Source organism: Nothoprocta perdicaria, unplaced genomic scaffold, assembly GCF_003342845.1.
Source record: "Nothoprocta perdicaria isolate Ctin4 unplaced genomic scaffold, notPer1 scaffold_307, whole genome shotgun sequence".
In the NCBI taxonomy this organism is placed as follows: domain Eukaryota; kingdom Metazoa; phylum Chordata; class Aves; order Tinamiformes; family Tinamidae; genus Nothoprocta; species Nothoprocta perdicaria.
The window spans coordinates 375,156-396,663 of record NW_020455541.1 but is presented as its reverse complement, the minus strand read 5'-3'; the positions used below and the strand labels follow the sequence as shown (position 1 = coordinate 396,663).

General features: G+C 38.2%; 1 long non-coding RNA gene across 1 annotated transcript; it reads right to left on the bottom strand.

Annotated features, from left to right (window-relative positions):
* Positions 1 to 1,009: 1,009 nt before the first annotated feature.
* Positions 1,010 to 17,433, bottom strand: LOC112950064. The gene is made up of 3 exons (XR_003249938.1): positions 17,255 to 17,433; positions 2,790 to 3,050; positions 1,010 to 1,358 (listed from the first exon to the last, which is right to left on the bottom strand). It is a non-coding gene; the product is annotated as an uncharacterized LOC112950064 (long non-coding RNA).
* Between the last annotated feature and the right edge of the window lie 4,075 nt (positions 17,434 to 21,508).

The window sequence follows — 21,508 nt, the reverse complement described above, 5'->3', positions numbered from 1 at the left end:
GCTAGGACGCAGTTCACATATTCACTACAGCATTCTGTAGAACATTTTCATTTCAAATCACTTTGCAAGATAAGAGATTGCAAGTTTCTTAGGATATTCTAGGTGCTTTAAAGTCTTCCAGTGACAGAAATAAATTGAAGATTTAAGAAACTGCATTTCATTGTGGAATGGCACAAGTGCACAACTGAATCTAGTTCTTGATTTGGTTGACAAAGAAGTACATTGTGGTAAAATACAGGGATGAGCAGCACAAAGATGGTAAACGGCTTCTCAAATTCAGTTAACTTCTGAGTTCTTTAAAAAACAGAAGTTACAAGTGTGGAACAGACAGGAAGCAAGCTGAATCTCCCAAGATATGTAGTTTCAAAGTGTAATAAATGAACACTGAATCTCTATCTGTTATTTGGAACTGACACTCTTAAACTGCATGAGGCTATTTCCAGCCTTAGAGCACATAGAGCAACATCCGAGAAGAAGGCTGCCCAGACAGCAGAGGGGCTGATCTGAGCTTCTGACTTGCGAGGTCAGGTTTTCTTTGTCTATGACTGCTGCTATTCATGAATAACTGCCAAATATGTATGTAAACAGTTGCAAGACTTGTCATTTCAAAATTTTTGCAAAGATTTCCCATTTGCATTAGCGTGCTTATAAGAGTCTCTTCATTATGCGCTGCTTTCCTCTTTGAAAGGTTGCTGTTGATTAGTCAGTAATTTAGGAGACCATGCACAGGAAGAATTCTGAAAACTGTACACATTGCTCCAGGACATGGAATGAAGTTGAATTTACTTTTTTGCAGAATATTTAGAGTTAAAAAAGAAAAAGTACTTCATGTAGGAATAATTACTTATTGGTAAAATACAGTGATGAATATTGGGAACACAAAGATAGAGGTAAATGACTTCAAGTCCACAAATTCAGAAACCAACTGAAACTTGTGAAGGGAAGCAGTTCCACTGTGGAAAATAGTCTGATTTACACCAGCTGATTTCACCATGTTTTATTAGAGAGCTGAACATATATAAATGCTGAGACTGCACACTGTTCGCAGTGTTGTTGAAGGGACTAGAAGCACACGTTTAGAAAGGTGATGTCAGTCAGTCCTTCAGCCTCTTTACTAGCAATTGTAGAGAAATACCCGTACCTACTGTGGTCAATTACTTAAGTTTTAGTTTACAAGTATTGCCCTTCATAAGAAAGGGCTGCAGAAACAGGTGAATGACAACAACCAGCTACAGAGAAGGACCATTCAGAGTAGCTTCCTAAACTACCTCTCTCACTTGTGACTCACCTCCCCTCCTAATCACGGGCAGAAATCAGCAGGTTGAGCCGTACTACCTGGGACTCTGCTGTTTCATGGGCTAGGCAGGATACAGGATGAAACGGGAGTCAACCCAAGAGCTAATGTTTGAAAATGTCCCTTAGGCACTGACAGAAATTACCTCCAAGAAGTGCTCAAAAAAACCACTTTAAGTACATGAACAGTCCCAGTAAAATAAAACATTTTACAAGCATAACAACTGACAAAACTTTACTGGAAAATGAGAATGATGTCAGTGCTGTTAATGTTAGTGATAGTTCAGCAAAACCCACTTCTACCGCAACCACAGAATATACATGAATAAGAATACAACTATATAAATCTAATGCCAATAACAGGTGATTAGCTAGAGTTAGGACAGAGAATAGTCCACAAAGCTTAGAATCTTATTGCTGAAAGAGTAATAAAAAAGGAGTAAGGACACATTCTGCCAATTTTCAAGTTTAGTCTTTAAGGTTCTCCAGAAAGGAAGTATTATTGAAGGGAGCGGGGGGAAGGCCAAACTGCAGTGGCTCACATTTCCTCTTGAAGAGGCTGCCAAGGAAATGGGTTTCCAGATGGCCTGTGGTACATCCCGCTCCTGCTGCTGCCCTCTGCTCTAGCTGAAAACCTGCCGCCAAGCTCCTTCTCCCGGGATCTTTTGCTTGGTTTCCCCCTCTGGAGGTTGGATCTCCACTCGCACACCTACTCCCAGGGTGCTGCTACACGTCGTGCTCTTCCCCAGCACCTTAGTGCTGCTGGCAGCAACTATCGTGATATAAACAGAAGAGAGGTTTTCTAATCCCCGCTTAGWCCTTATGCAGCCTGTTAAATTCACTCTTTTAGTCCTCTAATTTTTAGGAAGGAAGCAGTTTTACCACTATTTTAAAATATTTCTACCAGGAATTGTGTGATTATTCAATTTTCCATTGGCTGGCAGTCTGACAAAATCAAAAAAATATATTTCCCTTTGATTCTGAACTTGAGCTATTAAAAAYGTTTTAAATCAAATGAAATGTTTCAGCCTAAAACATTTTTGAACAATTTGCATTCAGAAAAATATCAAAACTATGCATCATTTCTTTCAGAAAGGCCATTCTGTTCTTTATGAATAATTGTGTAAAACTGAAATAAATTTTAAGAGCACTGAGATACAATGAAATCTGCACAAGCCGTGGCTTTTGCAAAGACATTTGACATTTTCCTAAGTTTACTCATGATATCTTTCAGGTAAAAAGTAGTTTTCTTGTCAGTGTTTWGAGGAACAAGGTTTTAATTTAGAAATTAAGCATGACCTGGATAACTCTAATATGAAGAATAGTGTGAAAATACAAACTTCTGGGAAAATTTTCTGTTCTGATTTTTTTTTTTTTTTTTTTTAGTGATTGATATAGGGATTATTTTTAGGTAGCTGTAGCAAAATTTGAGCCCTCCGGGGAATTATGAGAACTGTGATAAATGATCTGGACCTTTGAGATAGTTGCTGCTTTACCTGAACAGGACCACAGGGAAGAGCTCTTTAAATCCTTAGTCTGTTATCAAATCTACTGGTATTATCCCCTCTCAAAGAATAAATAATAAACAAAAGCTTGTGTTGGTTGATAACAGTAAACTTGACTATAAAATGCAAACAGCCTGTAACATCGCTCTAGTCCAAGTGGTGGCAAACGTGGTAGTGCCAAACGACGCATTCAAACAGCTCTGGAAGCATGTTTCTGTCTCTCTTCACGAAGCATTCTTCAGCAAGTGACACCTGAAGATTAAAAGAGCAAAAAAAAATTTAATCTCTTCATATTTAGAACAAGAAAGGGCCTCAAAATTTAGTATTGCATCTTGAAAGCTATCTGGAATTTTCCCCTGCAGCATTGTGCAGTGTTAGCAAGAATATTGCAGGTCCCCTAGAGTTAATATGTAAGTTTGTAAGACAGGGTCCATGTTTATTTCTAGATACCGTCTGTTGTCTGTCCTGTGCYTCTTGCCAATGTTTCGTATCTCTGTTGAGAGATGTGAACTCCAGCATTGATGTTTGCTTAACAATATTAAATATTATACTGAGCTTCCTGTGATTCAGCGCTTCCACGCTTTGGGTACACCTTCGGCAAAGTTCTCCTAGTATTCCGAAAAGGAATATGCCGATTGCATTTTAAGATGAATGCATCTGCACATAATTATGTGCAAAGTTGTCCGTAGAATGCTGTGTATTTTCAGATGTGGCAGATCAAAGGAAAGTAATCCCAAATCTAATTGACTAATTGGACTTTTTTAGGGAATAAAAAAGCATACATTGTTTTTAAACATGTCCCTAGCGATCTTCCCTGTGCACAGTGGAAGATCGGATAAAGAGTGGAGAACTTTCTTCTCAAACTCCTCCTGGAGAAACACTTCCATCCCGCACATGGCCAGTCTGCAGTTTCTGCTGTGAATTGTCTTATGAAGGACACGATATAAGTAGTAGGAATGAAGACATATCATGGTAGAACAACGGCTCTTACAGTTTCCCAACCACAAATTTTACAACATCTTTTGAGAAAGATGAACCCATTAACCTCTGTGGTGAGGTGGAAGTGCTTGAAGGAGATTGCAGGTGAACAGAAAGAATTTAGCAATTGAAGGGATATCTTTTCATATTCCAAGAGTATTCATATTCCTGCCTTAAAAAAAATTACTAAAATCTTTATGAGTAACAGATTTGATAAATCACAGGGAGCACTTTGGGGAAGTTAGCCCTTTTGAAAGCCATCACTTGGAAAATAAGGCCYATGCGTAGCCCCCTCATTCTGTGGCCCTCACCTTTAGTTCCTGCTGTTCTTTCTGCTAAAGGGCAACAGTTTTGTTTGTGTGAATCAACAAAAACAGTAATCTCAGAAGTGAAGGTAGGACAGTTGACCAAATCTTGAGATATGCCTGTGCCAGGATCACACCTACTCCAAGTAATTGCAGTTCTGTTTTGGAGGTGATTTTTTATCTATTTATTAAGCCGATCTCACGATCACATAAAGGAAAGCAGCCCAACGGCAATATTCTTCACCACAGCGGTGGCCTTGGCCTCTTCTGCTCAAGTGGATGAATCCAGCAAAACAAATGCTACTTCTCTTCTAATCTTTCTGCAGGTGGAGCACTGAAATAGATGTTGCCATTTCCTTTTTGCTGTGCTGACAGACAAGAGGTTTAGCCAGTATTTTTTCCCATTACACTGTAGCTCATTTTTTAATAACTTTAATTACCAGTACCTTTTAAGTAACTGTCTGGGGTTTGGGAAACAGCTACTGGTCTTTTTTTGCTCTGGTGGATTATGTTTGCTTTTCTTATCACCAATGCTTGGCTCACATGTAAAAGAGGTCAAACAACTGAGAGAGATAKAAGTGTTTTATTTGAATAGAGATGGACTCTTAGATATAAAATGAGCAAGAATAAGCAAAATATGCTCATCTGCCATGCATATATAAACACTGCAAGGATTTGATTACTGTAGCAGAATAGGCAGAGAGATAGTAACACGCATTAAGCTGTATATATAGAAGAGGGTGTAACTTTTGGCACATCAGAACTGCTGTTTGGGCATTTGTTTTTGCGATCAGCCATTGAGGTTCAGTTTTGCAGAGTTCTCTCTCATCCAAATAAATATTTTTACATCAAATACAATGGACATTCGAAGCCTCACAAGACATTCAAATGCACATTAACAAATCAAGAAGCCCGCTCCAATAAGCTCGTTTAGTGACTAACTGTTTTGGAGCAGATTCAAGAAGCTAAATCTGCATCTAAATAACCTTGCAAAGCTGAAATTCATGCTAGTGTTCAGGACATAGACCAGAGGGACAGCTGTGTGTAAAAGATGTGATGAGTTAGACAAAARTCTTCTGGATTCCCCTGGAAAGAAGTCTAGCATAATTGTATTTCAATGGGTACTAACCTACAGTAATTGTTTTGGAGCACGTTGGTGCAATTTAGCTAGCAACAGCATTTTAGCTACATCTTCATTATATTACAGCCAGTCAAATAGTAAAAATGAACTAGTGGATAATTGTCCCACAATTGTCTTAAAGAACACAGCAAAAAGGAAAGAAATGCATGCAAATGCAGCAGAGAACAGGAACAAACTCTTCCCGAAGCCTTATGCTGACAGTCCTAATTGACTCTAATTGATGGTGGAGTACAGGACAAGATAGAAAAGGGAAGATGCACAATGTTGCAAAGCTAATACAACTAGAGACTAACAGCCTAGCATAAAGGTTTAAGCCAAAGAGTGTGTTGGAATCATTTTCAAATTGTGCATTCAAAAGTGTCTGATGAACCGATGCTTCCTTGCTCAGGAAAGAGAGCAGTGAATGAGCTTTAATGAAGCTATAAATCCATACAGTCCTGCAAGTACAGATAASTTACACTGTCTATATGGAGCATAGTGAAATAGGCAGCCTAATGCAGCCTGATCCACAGGACATGGACCCATGCCAGACTTGGGCTGGGTGCTCCACCAAGCTGCTGCTAAAGCCTACCCAAGGCCTTTAGGGCTGGTATGGTGCGAGAGAATCTTCTCCCAACTCCTGCCGTTTGAACAAGAAATTTAGGGACTACTGAGACAAGTGAAAAAGAAAAACTTCAAAAGCAGAAGCATTAAATGTCTGTGTCTGTTTGTCTTCAGGTGGACTTTGGAGACTGTTACGCTGAATCATGTAACCAGGTTATAAAATTCGAGCTTAACTTGGCTACTTGGAAAATATACATCTACCATGTACACYCAAACATATACAAAACTCATTTTCACACACGTATTAAGTGGTTATTTTTTTGCATGCTTTTGAGCTTAACTAAGAAAGCTCTGCTTTGCAATAGTACTTCATGAGGTTCCTTCCCACACTTTGGTATTAGCACTGAACTGCTTGGTTTTATAGTGCTAACTGTATTAAAAGGAACAACAAAAAGGAGTGAAGGAAGGGAAGATATTTGCATCCTTTCTGCTTTTGCATGGACATGGGGCAGAGGATGGAGTGCTCCATCTGAAAGGTGGTGCATTTTCATTGTCTTACCTCTTTATTTTCTACACAGGACATAGCTACTCATCAGATTTTTGTTTTTGTATAAGAAATCAGGTGACTCGAATGTATATTTTAGAGAATGTCTTTTCCTATTAATGTGTTTAATGGGATATTGCTTTTATCCATGATGTCTTCTTTTCATATGTGGGTCTTCCAAATACCCATAGGATGATAGTGCTAATCACAACTCCATGATCACAGTGACTTATGGGGATAGGAGATATGGAGATTTTTTCCTCTGTTCATAAACACAGAAGAATTAGCAAATGGATCATCCATGGTGCATCAGTCAGCCACAGACCACTCACCTTTTTTTTTTTTTTTTTTTAACCATCTCCCCTATGTCCAGGCATTTAAAGCAGTCTATTTTGACATTACCTAAGGCTAAATTAAGTCCTGTTAGTAGGTCTTATTGTCATTTCTGGGTTTTATTCACTATAACTGTGATTCCTGGGGCATTCATAAATATCCCTACCYATTTGCATCAATAAATCCAAAATGTGGTGATACATTTACTTGCCTTATCAAGTAAGTTGCCAATATCAGCCTTTGGCATCGAGTTCAAAAACAGTTTTGTTTTGTCAAGTGAGGTAATATATTACTGATTGCAGGCATTTCATATTGACTCTTTTATTTTTTTATGCATTAAGTTGCTTGGCTCTATACAAATGTGCAGCTTTTAGTGTTCTGTAAGGGCTGTCAACTGTGAACTGGCCAGTTCTGTGACTTTAGTCCTGACATCTCTTTTTCCCGTTTCCTCATGACTTTGTTCTTACCATAGTAAGTAATCTGCAAAGCAGATACACAGGCTTGATCATTTTACTYCATTCTAGTTAGAAGATCCCTCAAAAACATCACTCCAGTGTTCTGAATAACAGTGCACAATGATTTACACTAAGCACAGAGTTATTCACTCCATGGATTCACTCCATTTACCTGCCAGAACTTTATGCTTCAGTATTGCTTATATATTTCCTTGGCACTTTGCTTAGCATTTAGATTTCTGTGGTGGTGTGATGTTTGTGACATTATATAACCACTGGCGGCAATCTTTTTCTTTCCCTGTTACATAATTCTCCGGAGGCCCTGGAATCCGGCACGTTCAATCGTGCCCTAGGACCTATTTGGCACTGAGTTTTGAGTTTCCATGCTGCTATCTGAGCTCTGCAGCCTCTGTCATTTTACGTTTTATGATCCCCTCATTATTGTTCTTCTTTACCCTGCTGATGTCTTATATACATAGAATGTCATCTTCTCAATCTTCTGCTGGCTTTCTTCCTTAAGATATCCTTAAAAATAAGGCAGCTGACGTATATAGCTCCTTATAAATTTCCCTAGTGTGTTTTTTTTTTCAATTCTCTGAATATTTTCAGCCAAAAGTCTCTGGTTCATTCTTTTCACCAGTATGTCGTGACCCTTTTGTTTCTGATAGTTAATAAATGGTATTCAACCTCAAGAAAATGCCTGGAGGCTTCATGGCTAGAAAAGTGCAACTGCAGACAACTTTAGCTCAACAGCCTTTGGCAATATGGAATAACCACTCAGTGAACACAGTTGGCTCAAGAGCCAAACCTGAAAGTATTCATTTTGCAAGAGGTTATTAGTATTTCTTTTCTAGGCTTGACATACTGCAGCTTTAGCAGTGAAATAGATAATGAAAACTTCTGAGGAACTCCAGGGAATTTGTGAAGTTGTTTTGATTTGAATTCTTTTAATGTGTTTATCTGTGACTTCCTGTTTATAAATAACACTTCTAGGAACATGTTTGCAAATTAGTCAGTTTGCCAAAAATGAGAAGGGAAATATTTTAAAAATGAACTAATGATTCTGGGAGCCACCGTTTTTGGTTCCAACTTGAGATTCTTTAACAGCAGAAAAAAAAATATTTGCTGTCTAATGGGATAAAAGGACCTTTGCAGAATTCCTGAAATTCCACGCAGTCTCTCCAAGCTTGCAGTAGAATMCTTGAATGTTACTAGACTACTCAAACCTTGGCTCTTAGCTCCTTGGGAATGGAAGATACTCCTACTTTGTCCTCTTTTTCATTTATTCCACTGTAAACTTAGTGCTTATCCACATCAGTCTAAAAACTGTAGGGCTGATTCACATTGTCCTTTCAAGTCCATCTGCAAAGAAACAAGTTCCATTTTACACTTTTCTTAGTTTGTATTGGATTTTTTTTTCTGGGTCCTTTTATATTTTTTTCCATTTTTTTTCCAGGAAATTACTAGTTTAGTTATTTGAGACAACCTGAAAATGTTCAAGCATTAAGGAGAAAAAGGGAGCCATGCTGTTCTCATGCTTTTTGCCATGTCTCAGTAAGCAATTCCTGAAGTTAAAGCTCTTGCAGCCTTGAAAATGGAAAGATGTTTATTTTACAAGACTTGTTTCAGTTCAGCATATAGTGAATAAAGCCCTATCACTGCTGTAGCTGAAGACTAAAAGCAGTACAGAGTACAGCAATTGTACCTTTCAAGCCCTCCTACAGAAACAACATTTTCAGTTTCCTTGTAGGACTCATAGCCGGGAACTTAGAAGCAGAGAGCAGAGGGATACGGATGGACTGGAAGAAAGCAGGGGTAGAGCTCTGCAGCCTGCAAAGCAGGTCTGCTACAGCTAGGACAGGCTCTGTTCCCTTCTCCTGAGAGGCAGTTGAAAGGGTACAGATTTTTCCAAGTTGTCCTTAACATTTATTCACTGACACGACTAAAAAATCCACTCCTGTATGGTATTCTGCTAAAATGAACCCTGAGGCTCCACTGTCATGAATTTAACATGAAGCTTTCTGTCCCTGCAGATTAGTCTAAAAACAGTGAAACATTTCAACACTTCTGCCTTAGTCTCAGAAGCAAAGTTCAGTTAGTCAAACCTGCGCCTGTGTACTTTTCTCTCTTAAAAAATCAATTACTTATAGCAGCTGAAAGCCTTCCAAGCAACATTCAAACAGAGGACTTGTAYGAAGTGATCTTTGGTTTGTCGTTTCCAGGTCCAATATTCATTAAAACATGAATCAAATATGAACCAGGTACCAAAATATAATGCTCTCTTAGAAGAGAATTTGATTTGCAGCACCAACAAAAAAGTTGTCTTTCTGCTGGATGCCATTCCTTTTATCTATTTTTTCTTCTATTTGTTATGATATGAAATGTAACATTGGCAAACAGGGGTCCCTGTTGCCAAAGCAGCAAAGAAGTGACTTGAAAGTAGTATGAAAACAAGGAAATATTTGGGGATTACTTTTAGAGTACTGCTTGCAAACTTTGGCTAAGATTTTCAAAAGTGATGAGTGATTTTTGGATGCCTATTTTGACTTCTTTCAAGGAAGGTTTGATTTTAAATAGGAGGGTCCTCAGTATATTGCAAGAATCAAAAAAAATTCATCAGGGACCAAGAAGTGTGATTAAGCCCACTAAAATTATGTATGGTTCATGTAATTCTCTTATATAAGTAAGAAAAAGATTAGTTCAGATATTCACACTGGAAAACTTGAAAAGCCTAAATAAAACCAAGCCTAACCCACTTACAAAGAGGCACTAGATGTATCCATTGCTTTGCAAAGTCAGAATAGCTAATTTTAAAAAAATTTAATGCTAACGTGAGAATTCTTCTGAAGTCATGAAAAGAAATATTAACAAACTCTTTGCACAAGAAGACTTTASTGTTGTCTTTTGGATCAATTAGTCCGTGGGTATACTCGCTAGGCCATTCATCTACACTGCCCTCCAACCCCATGCTGAGAGTCCTTGACATTTGTTTTTAGTTCAAATGGCTTCAGGACTATCAGTCAAAAGTATTCATARTCCACAGGTCTCAAAACAATTCATTAAATTAAATGATAAAACTTAATTTTTAATTAGCCCTAACGAGCTTCTGAGGTTTTAAAGGCACTTGGGTTTCTGACTTTCCTTCATGACTATCAGGACTGGAAATATAAAACAAAAACAGCTTGGAAAACTCAGCACTGAACCATATTTTTCACAGTCCCTGCTTGCAGAGTAGACAGCATAGTCCTGAGCCAAAACCAAGGATTGAGCTCCTGGTATAACAAGGAGGAGCCTGGAAACATGGAGAATCTGAYGGTAACAGGAGTCCAACGGCCTCCAGTATCTTGCCAGAATCAGATACTGCAGCCTCTTTGGTCTCACAATAGTCACGAGTTTTGGGATTCCCAGATTCATCTTATGGAGCAGGATGCTCTGTCAGGGCCATTCACCCCAGAACACTGATGTTCTTAGTTGATTTCACTGGTTGCCCCACCACTAGAAATTGTAGAAGCTCAGGGCCTGTTTCCCTGTAGACAGTAGTAAAACTTGTAACAGGAGGCTGTATTTTTTGTGCTGTATTTTGTGCTGCAACAGCACCAAATCCTTGGAAAATCACCCTTTYGAATGAATTTTTTTGTCCCTGGGAAAAACGTTCTGTGCTCTGAAACCAAATTCAAAAAAAAAAAGAAACCATTTCAAATGGTCAAACCTTCCAAATGACAAAGATTTAGTAAACTGCTAGCCCTGACCTATGTCCATTTTTCTAAAGACTTAACGTCTTACAGTGGTTATTATTTTCATCTTCAGACTTTTACGAGTGTGCTGATTAGATTCTGCTAGTCCAGGGAAACTTGAAGACATAGAAGACATTCACCTTTTGTCTTACTTGGAAGTTGCAAATGCATATCTGTGTACAGAACTGATCTTGCCAGCTGTAAAGAACAATCTTAAATTTAATCCCTGAAATGACTGAAATGGTCACCCAAGAAGTGACTAATATAAGGCCTGGAAACTTTACACTAGAAAGAGCAAAAAGTTCTTCAGTATTTATTACAAAGACGGTGCTTCATGTTCTTTATGTCATTTCTTTCTTCCAGAGGTATGTATAAAAAGGAATAGCACATGGACAAAAAGCAGATGTGTACGAGCAAGTGTTGTTTCAGTTAAAACTCTGCATATGGGAAGTGCAGAATCTTTCGTGATGGATAGTTCTTTGGCCTCTAGACAGTGTAAGGTCAGACAGTGTAAGGTARTAGTATTATTAACACAAAATAAAGAAAAATTTCTGATCCCAACAGGCCCTATCTTGTCTTACACTGACAATCCAAAGAAACAGATTGAATCTCAGCTATTTTGTAGGCATGTGATTTCTTGCAATACCCAGCTATGAATTAAAAGATATTCTGTGCACAAAGCTTCCATTAAAAAAAAAAAGTGACTATGTGAACCCAGTGTAAAAGCAAGGGAACAAAACGATATCAACTTGCAACCAAGTCTGTCTTTAAAATTAACATATTGCCTCTATGGATACTCAAAGATGAAGTTTCCTTCTTTGAGACCTACAAATCCAGAGTTACAGTTGCGTAGTCTCAGAACAACAAATGGAAAAGCCCACAGCTAATAACCTTTGCTGTTTTACTGAGAAGTTGTATTTTTGTCATTTTTTGTGGCATTTATTCATGAAACTTTGAACTGAATTTTCTGTTGTCGACAAAAAATCCCACACGCTTATTTGTTACTGTGTGGCAACAAAAAAGGCTCCAGAGACATGGACTTAGGTCATCTTATCTTGCCTCTCCCACAAAAACTTTATGATCAAGTTCATCATTAAATGCAATACAGAATAATGTAATATTTGACTGTAGAAATTACTGTGTGGAGAATCTGAAATTTAAAGTACAATTACGAGGTTTTGCAAGCAACTTCTATGCAGTTCATTAATTTTATTGTTTTGCTTTTCCAAAGAAAAATCATTTATTTGACTTCTGCATTCCATGAAACGTATTATCACTAGGCAATCTATCTGCTTCCACTTCTGAAAGGAAGAGCAAGTACTCCCTCCCTCCCTTCAGCATACGACTACACCACGAGCTCTGGAGTGCAAAGATAGATTCAAATGAGAGTCAGARGCTTCTGGTTTTTTGGACACTGATATCATCTAACCAGCCATCTGAGGACTCACTAAGGTTCCCAGGTCCTCAGTATAGCATTTTGAAATATATTCAGTGCTGGCCTAATTCTGTGCTGAAATCAAAGCTAAAACTCCCCCGACTTCACTGGAAACAAAGGTAGATAAAACTGTGTGCTTTTGAAAAGTATGCCTCCTATTTCCTCCAGTTGCAGGCAGAAAATTGGTTAGCTTAGAAAGGAAGATGAAAATACTGCTGAGATGGCAACAATCAAGCTTTTTAGGAGTAAAGTAGCTAAAATTCATGTTAGGTAAAAATTAAAATCTTTATCCGGCCACGAGCTCTGTGCAGGCGAGCCTTTACCACAGTGAAACTTCAAAGATAGAAATTAGAAATGTGAATAATTGCATGCTGTAGCATAGTCCCACTAAAGACAATAACGTATCAAGAGTAAGCCCCACTAGAGATGCTGGTTAGTACAAGTTTCAGAAATAGTTTACTTTATACAAGTAACCTCAGTTACAAATGAGTTGCCRTTCTTCCTGCAGAAGATTCTTTATTTGGCCTTGGTTTTGGAGGGTAGGGGTTTTATTTATAAAAAGGCCAAGAAAGCTAATACCTGAATTTTCTAGAAGGATTTTAGACACGTTCTACAGCATTAAATAGGCAAATATTTTTAATCTGGTTAGCAGAAGAGTAGGACATACCAAAGTCACACAGCAAAGCATATATGTGTTTAATTACCACCAGCATATGAGCCCAAACAGCCGATTAGAATGAGAAACTGCAGCTCAGGACCAGACCAGACAAAATGGAGGGACTAGATGAAGACGCTGTTGGCAAGAGCTGTGGGAAAAGTACAGCCCAGGAGAAGCTCTTGTAAAAATGCACAAAAAGGGACCAACCAAGGACAATAAAAAGCAGATCTGCCTCAGGCTATATTGAGATTATTCTAAAACTGATTGTCAGATCCATTCCTCTCAAAAAAGAGAGCTCTTGCAGCTACCACGGTTCCCAAAGTTAACAGGTAAACAGGTATGAACATTTGGTTAGAGCTAGTTTTGACTGCTGTGCAGAAGGAAGATTTCAAACCTTTCTGTTTCAAGTTGGTCAGTTAGGAGAAGGATGCCATCTGCCGTTAACAAAGCTCTGTTACACTAGAGGACYTTTACTGTTGAGAAATATCTAAGGCTCCTGTGGGTTAAGGATTACTCTTTGGGGTCCATACAGACACCATTGCTGCAGACTACTCCCATTTAGTGTCCAGCTCTTGAAGGATGAACAGCTTGTGAGGTCTTTTTGCATACTTTGCTGCATTGGTACAAGATGTGTGTCTGTGTGTCTGTGTGTCTGTGTGTATACATATATACATACAGCATTAAAATTGCAATGCTATGATAAGATTATGTCAGAAGTGTAATCAAAATGAATGGAAAATATTATCTAAATCCTGACATGTTGTAGAATTTCATATGTAAAACAGAGACGGAATCATCTCTTTACCTAGCTAAGCTTCTGTGCTGACTACTTTGTGAAACATTAGATACTACTGATTTGGTTAAATTAAAAAAAAAAAAAAGAAAAAAAGAAAAAAGAACACACTGTTAATAGCAATGCAGTCTTGCCAAGAATACTATACGTAACATATATGAGGAAAAAATACTGACTAGGTATTTATTGGGAAAGCACAGACTGTTCTCTACACTGTGTGAAGCAGAAAGCAAGAGACCACGATTGAGACAGCGGGGGCAATTTATTTTAGCATTTCCAGACTACWGACTGCAAATTTAATCTTTATATAATTCAGTTTGCCTCTTTTAAATTATATCAGAAGCACCTGTATTTTAAGACTCTTTACAAAGATGTTTAGCAGTCTACAGTTTTCCTKTTAAAAAAACCCAAAAAACTGTTTATTTAGCAATCTGATTTTAAGTATGAGGTTGTTTAAAGAAAGATTTTTCTTTTGAAAAATCAAGTAATTAAAATAAGTGAATGTATATAATTATTTATTACATAATAAATGATTACATAATTATTATATTTAATAATGTATATAGTTAATTATTTTCAATTCTGTAATCTTGTAACTGGCTTACATTAAAGTCAATGACAAAGCTAGTATACTTCATATACACAAGAAAAAAGTCCCCATTCAATTTGCTAGAAGTAGATAAAAATACATATATACATTTCCTGTCAAATGGAAACAAATATAAAGAATAACAAGAAACTATAACCCATCATTTTATAAAAGATTTAAGTTTAAGAATGAAATRTTTTACTAAGCTTTCCAAAATTTTGGGAAGACTAAGAGGAAGGAGGTCCTTGAGGACCTTCAATTTTAACTAGGTTTAGCTAAAGATCAATTTCTAGCTTGTAGCTCCATCTACCCTACCAAACTGTTACTGCATTTTTTAAAAACTCAAACTCCTCCTAAAACAGAAGATAAGGAAATGGCAATAAATGTAACTGTTGAAAGCAAACAAAGCAAAGACAAAAAGGCAGAAAAAGTTAGCTARTAGGTAGGAGAGTGCAGTATAAGCAGAGTGGCTTGTGTTTTGAAAAAAAAGAGTCTTCACAGACCTTTAGGAGTTTGGCCAACTTTCATTTTTTAATTTCTCATTAGATCTCTAAGAAAACGTTTACCTTCCATTTTGCCTAACTTTTTGCAGTATCAAAACAAAATCTCTTGCACTGACTTCATTTAAAACAAAATCACCACATTTTATATGGAAAGGAGCAGATTCTCTCTCCTGGTCATGTCCAGAAAAAAAGACAGCCCTGCAGGACGAGTGTTTTCTAGAGATTCTTTATGTGAAGATAGAAGAGGAACAGCTTGGAGCCTTGTTTTCTGCCTGCCCGCAGAAGGCTATTTACATTATAATCTCCTGAGCTACACGAAGAGAAGCAATTTCAAGGACTAATTTCAGAACTAATCAGTTGTTTACTTCAGAAGTAGTTACTACAGAAATTATCATTAAGGAATAGCAAGGCTCAAAGCAAAACATACAGCAGAAGCAGTATTTGCCCTCCTAGTTGATTCTTGTGTAACCTACTGTTGAAGCTACCTTGCATGCTGCTAATAAAAGGAAAGTCCATTAATTTGGCCAGTAAACTTCACAATTGAAATGTAAGTGGTTTTGGCTTGAGGTCTCGTATGCACAGCCTTGGACTGCAAGTCCACAATACAAAACCTAGCAGTACATAGGTTGAACYTAACTGGTAAAAGTGGTAGCATCTGCTGTCACAGCAGCTTCTGGCTAGCAAAGCTCTCTTCTAACCACTACTTAGCATTCTGKCTGTTTCAGTATTTCTTCCTGTGTTAATGACTACTTGGTACTATTTGGCAAGTGTTGGTGACCCTGTATGAATTAGCTTTTAAATCCCTTTTGATATGTATCTATACACACCTCTCTCTCTCCCAACTCAGCAACTAAACCTCACACTAAGCACAAGTCTCAGCTCAGTTAAACCAACTAAGGTGTTCTGCTGGTTAACAAAAGTGTTCCTGGCAGCAATACTCTATCTGTCCTGTCTGTAGATCTTATTTTCTATAGCTATCAGTGCAGGACCTTTCACAAAAGTCAATATAAATTACACAAATATTTGGTACAAATGTTTTTCTCTACTTGATTTCATGCATGTAATTCAGTTTAACATATTACACAGAGGTTAATCTTCTAAAACACTCCCTCTAAAAAATCCTGTTTTCTTTTTAACAGACCATACAGAGAGATTAGGCTTCTATGCGAGGATGTCTCTTCTATTTTGATAATATTTCATCATAAGCAGAATCAGAAAGAGAAACAGAAACCCAACCAAATGATATCTGCTTCAATCTGACGTGCGATTTTTTTCATTATATACTCGCAAGGGCTAACATTTGTGAACAAACATTAGGAATTTGAAATCTATTTTCAAAAGTGACTTAGCCACTTAAAATRTAAATTCTTACAGATTATTCAAAAAATAGGGTCCCAAGTTCTTAAATTATGTCTTAAATAAGGTGTAGACTCCCAATTACTGAACTGCTTTTGAAGATTTTTATTCAAACGTGTATTTGTTGGCTGTTTTAGTCAGAATACAGTATAAACCAAAAGAGAATATAAAAGGCCAGCTCTGTAGCTATTAGAGGTTGTGAGGTACAGCATAATACAAAAACAAAACAAAACAAATTAAAAAGCCCTTATAAATTGCAGAACAATTTATAAATGAAATGGTAATAACCATTTATTTACAGTGACTAAAAATTACACTGGTTTTAGTAACTAAATCACTCACCTTCAAAACACCAGATCACAGAACAAATCTCTCTAGCATAATGCTTTAAGCAAATTCTTAACTAATCATCTCTTTAGAATTTCAAGTTCAGAAAACTGTTACATGCCATGTGTACCTAGCATTATGAAAAATGGTATGAAATAGTGACGAGTGTATGCAGGTTGGCGTAAAAAACCTGCAAGATAAAACATTACATTGAAAGTCACCTAAATACAAACCATACTACTTTTCTTTGCATTGCCAAGCTTAGAATGTATACTTAATGTCCGTCAGGGGATGTCAGAGCCATAGTCCACTTCTCTGTCATTACCAAAGACCAAGTAGATGGAATACTATTGTTTCATGGAAAAAAAAAGGCTCTTTTAACAGAGCACTTATCAATCTGAAAACGGTTTTGCTTTCTGTACTTGAGTTTTCATTCTCAGTCTTCTCCAGGAGAATTTGTAAACCAATGGTCAAAACTGGCACACTGTTAAGTCCTAGGGGCAGCTCCCAGAACATCTAATATCCATATCTAAGAAGGAAGGAACACAGATTTCAAAACACTTCAGCACTGGTCCAGGATATATATGTATATGCAGGATATATAAGTATTTCAGCCTGACACTAATGTGGATAAGCATAATAAATAATAAATGGTGAAATTACCTGGTTTATAATGCCAAATGCGGGCAGATTAAGGTACTCCTGAATGTGCTTTCCAATGGSGTTATTATCTGAGCGTTATTTTAAATGTAGATGCTTTACCTTCTGCATATTTAGCCATGTTGTCCTTTCCTGGATGAGGCTCCTGCAACTCTAAGCAGTTTTTCCAGGCTAACACTGTTCTGAGCATGTCTTGATTTTCTTTCCTTTCYTTATCGTAAGACCACACTGACTGAGGTGTTGATATGAAATTTGCTGTAATGGAGAAATAAAGATATTGAAATACTGTAAATTAAAGTAATTGCCATCGCTGCATCCAAAAAACTTTTGATGATTTCTGTCATGAGTAACTTATGATTCTTAAAACTGTTTTAGACAATCTTAATACATACGTAAGAGAAAACAGTATGCTTCTGGAGGCAAGGCATCTGAGTTTTTTCTTCTGATTTTTTCTCCTTGAACTGATCAGCACTAACTGTATAATTGCTAAATAAACTCAACTTTATTACTTCTGTTTAAAATAAGTAATGATGTTTCAATTTCAGTTCATCATCTCTCCTAAAGAACTCCTTTTTTCTTTGACACAAGGCAATGCATCAAGGAGGTACTGTGAACCAGTCCTCTTGAAATCTCTGTGGAAGAAATGTGACAGCTCAGGGTTCACAATTCCCAGAACGATGTCAGTAAGAATACTGCAGCACATATACAAGCTGTAATAACTGTATCCTCTCAAAAAGAATACATCAAAGATACCCAATTAATTCACTCATTCTACAACCAGTGAGAATGGCATGACTTGGTTTTCATTTGCTTTCACAGCTCTGGAGGTGTGAAGCTCTGGGTTCCTCGCATGGTTCTCTGACTTTTGCAAATATTAAAACCAGCTGTGTACAGCTGTGTTCAGCACTGAGATGAAAGGAGAAAAAAGTGAGGAAAGCAGTTTTAGGTTAAGAGAACTTAGATATTTTTAAGAACCACTAGCTCTTCAGCAGTTACAAGTATTCAGAAAAAGCAGTTTCAATCACAGAAAGATATAAATTGCTACTGAAACAGCTAGATGGAGGCAAAAGGAAAGGATAGCTTTGTTACAGCTGGAGCATTCCTCAGTTTGTGTTGCAATTTCAAGAAGTTTTCACAAAAGCAAAGAAAAAAAATCACCTGCTACCAAATCATCCCTCAAAAAAGGTATTTCAACAATGCAGAAGTATCATGTAAGTGCACTTGCACTAGAAATTACAGAAGTTACAGATTAAATTCATCATTTASTATTTGCTTATCAAGAACGAGATATTTGCTTGTATCTATGCCCCTACAACCCTCATCGATAATTTCAGAGGTTCTGATTGCTGGAGCTTCTGGGGTGAAAAAATCCCTGGGAAAAAATATTTGAGTGTGGACAGAGTGTGTTTAGGACAGCTGGAGGGGATGGCACAGAGCACTGGTGCACTAAATTGTCTGGAACTTCACGTTCTGGAAGGGGGAAAGGATGTACATACAATCAGGACAGGAGGGTAAGTGGAAGCAAGTCAGCGTTAAGGGCTGTGAAAATCTGAATAAGGTATGTGTGTGTGCTGGGGGCTTAACTTTGCTCACACCAGTAATATTTGTTCAGTTCCAGTAAAGGTTGTAATTACAAACCAAAATCAATATCATTGCTTCTTAATTTTAATCATTATGCTACTTCTAGTAATTAATGAAACAGAGAGCATATCCATGCAGAGGTCTAAACGTGAATTATCTCACTGAATTTTTTACAGGATCTGGTACAAGTAGGACAGTTCGCAAAGGTATTAACTGAATGTACATCTCAGGTCTTATTGCTGATCATATTTAGTACTTAGCAGAATGGAATTGAACAAAAACTGAAGTCATAGATGAAGGGATAACAAAGGATTACTATTTGTCTAAAGATTTACTGCAGCTTTATGTGCTAACAGAAATAAAGTCTAAAAAGTTAATCAACTTTATAGACTTGCAAAAGGAAATGTATTAGTTAGGTATTATCTTCCTGATTACATACAACTTTCCCTTGCTATATTATCCATTATCAAAAAGCCATGGCTTTGATAATACACCCATAAGAGAATACAAAAACAAAACAAAACCTTAATTCTTTACTCTTTCATTATAAACATCAGTTTTGAAGATTATCATGGTATCTATAAGAACATTTTACTCTGGGTTTCTAAAATATTAGGTGCATATATTGCTTTCTGAGCAGGTTTCATGCCTCCCCAAAATGTTCTCCTTTATTATCCACTACAAGATTCATATCTGCCTTTCTCTAAGCCGCTTTTGACCATGTCAAAAATAAAGCTTACAAGCATGACAAGTCTAACACTAATCTTATTTAAGACTGCAAGTGCTTTTATTGCCATCGCACTTACAAAAGGCWCAAATTAGCAAGGGTGGCAGGGAAATTACGTATATAGTGTATGTAATAAAAATGAGGGAAATTACTTGTTCTGCACCGCAAGACTAGAAGGAACAAATCTTGGATCAGAACAGAGATCACTATCATAAAGGAAGTCGAGCAAAACAGCCCCRAACAGGCGATGCCGCTTGGGCTGTGAAGAGTACTGTTCTATAACTACTAAACCTGATTTGGAGCTTGATAATCTAACACAAGGCGGTAAAACAAGGTGATTGTTAAAAGAAAGAGCCTGGCCTGGCAGTCTCAAAGACCCTTTCCAAGCCTACCAACTGGCCCGGACACTTGAAGCAATATGTACATCTTCGAGCCTGGTGTTCTAACTCGCATGTGTACACAGCTGAACGGAGCACGGCCTTTTCCCCTGCTTGGCCTAGATCAGYGCAGTGGAGCCTTCAGCGTCACGTCCCCATGCTGTACTGCACCACACCATGATAGAGAGTGTCCAAGCGGGCAACTCCTTGCGAACAGCTCAAGAGGTAAAACCTGACTATCCTTCCTGAACCCCAGATGCAAGTTTTGATGTAGTTGGACAATCTGTCCCTTTGCCTGGCCAAATGCATTTGAAGTGTAATTTGTTTCAAGGAGTCAGGCACCTCTGAGATGAACACTGTAAGTAAACCCATCTTACTATGTATCAGTAAATACCACAGTGTCTGACATGAGACAACAAAACCATTCATGTCACTATCTGCCTTCATGTACCCTGCCCTGTTTTTTTTTTTGATTTTAATGCAGTCATACCAGGAAGCAGTAGTTAAGTGGCCAGAACATTCAATTTATTTCTCTTGGATCTCATCAAACTGTCATCTATGTGGGTATTTATAAAATTTATTCTTCAGTTTAGACCTCATACCAGAAGATTACAGGCTAAGGACTCCTGGAAGTCTCAGAAATAACATTGCAACAGTGATCCTGTTACGATTAATACATTTCTTTTATTAAGTACATATTGAGGGAGGATTTAGTGGGATGTGAGGAACATTATGATTTAAGGTGGGAAACTCTGCAGACCTGGATTCATAAAATCTTTTTTTTTTTTGGGGGGGGGAAGGGGGGAGCTCATTTTTTTTAAAAAAAGTGATGTTTCATTCCAGAGGTGATGCAAACACAGGAGGTGCTTTCTGACATTATCCAAACGAGGGAATGCAGTTGACATTAAAGGCTCAGGTCTTGGCATTACGGGCTTGAAAAGCCTTGATTTCCAAACATTAGGGGCATGGCACTGCATTATTGCCACAAATTATACAATCACGTGTTTCTGCAGTTAAAATGGCTTTTGTTGTTGAATTCCATCGGATCTTGATGAACAAAAAGCCCCTTCCTTGAATGACAAGGTATGAGCTGACAGCATCTGCCAAGAGCCTTCAGTTTATACACGTGACACTCTGCATCGTTCTCGGTGAAGGTATTTTTCCAGAGGAAAAAATGGTTAACCGTGTCACACCTACACAACTGGGATGAAGGCCCTGGGCGGARGGGACTGATGGAGGAAACAGGATACGGTGACGCAGCTGAAGGATGTCATTAGCGTACCGCTGAAGCAGCGCAGGCAACGTGGTGTTTCCTATTTTTTTTTTTTTTATGAAATTGTTTCATCTCAAATCGGCCGGGCCGTCCTCCTGGGAATACAAAASGCCTGCGTGGCGCGGACGGCGGCGCAGGGCGCCGCTCGCCATCTTGCGCTCGCGCCCCTGCCCCTCACGGCGCGGCCGAGCTCGGGCCGTCGCCATCTCGGTGGGCGCACGGGCCCAACGGCGCCACGGCGGGGAAAAACGGCACCAACGGCGGGCCCGGCCTTACCGCTCTCCTGCCACTGGCTTTCGCGGAGACCACTCGAGGCGCGGCAACGGCGGCGCGCGCCGCCTCACACCTCGCCGTGACGTCAGCCCTAACGGCCGCGGAGTGACCGTTGCCGGGGGGGG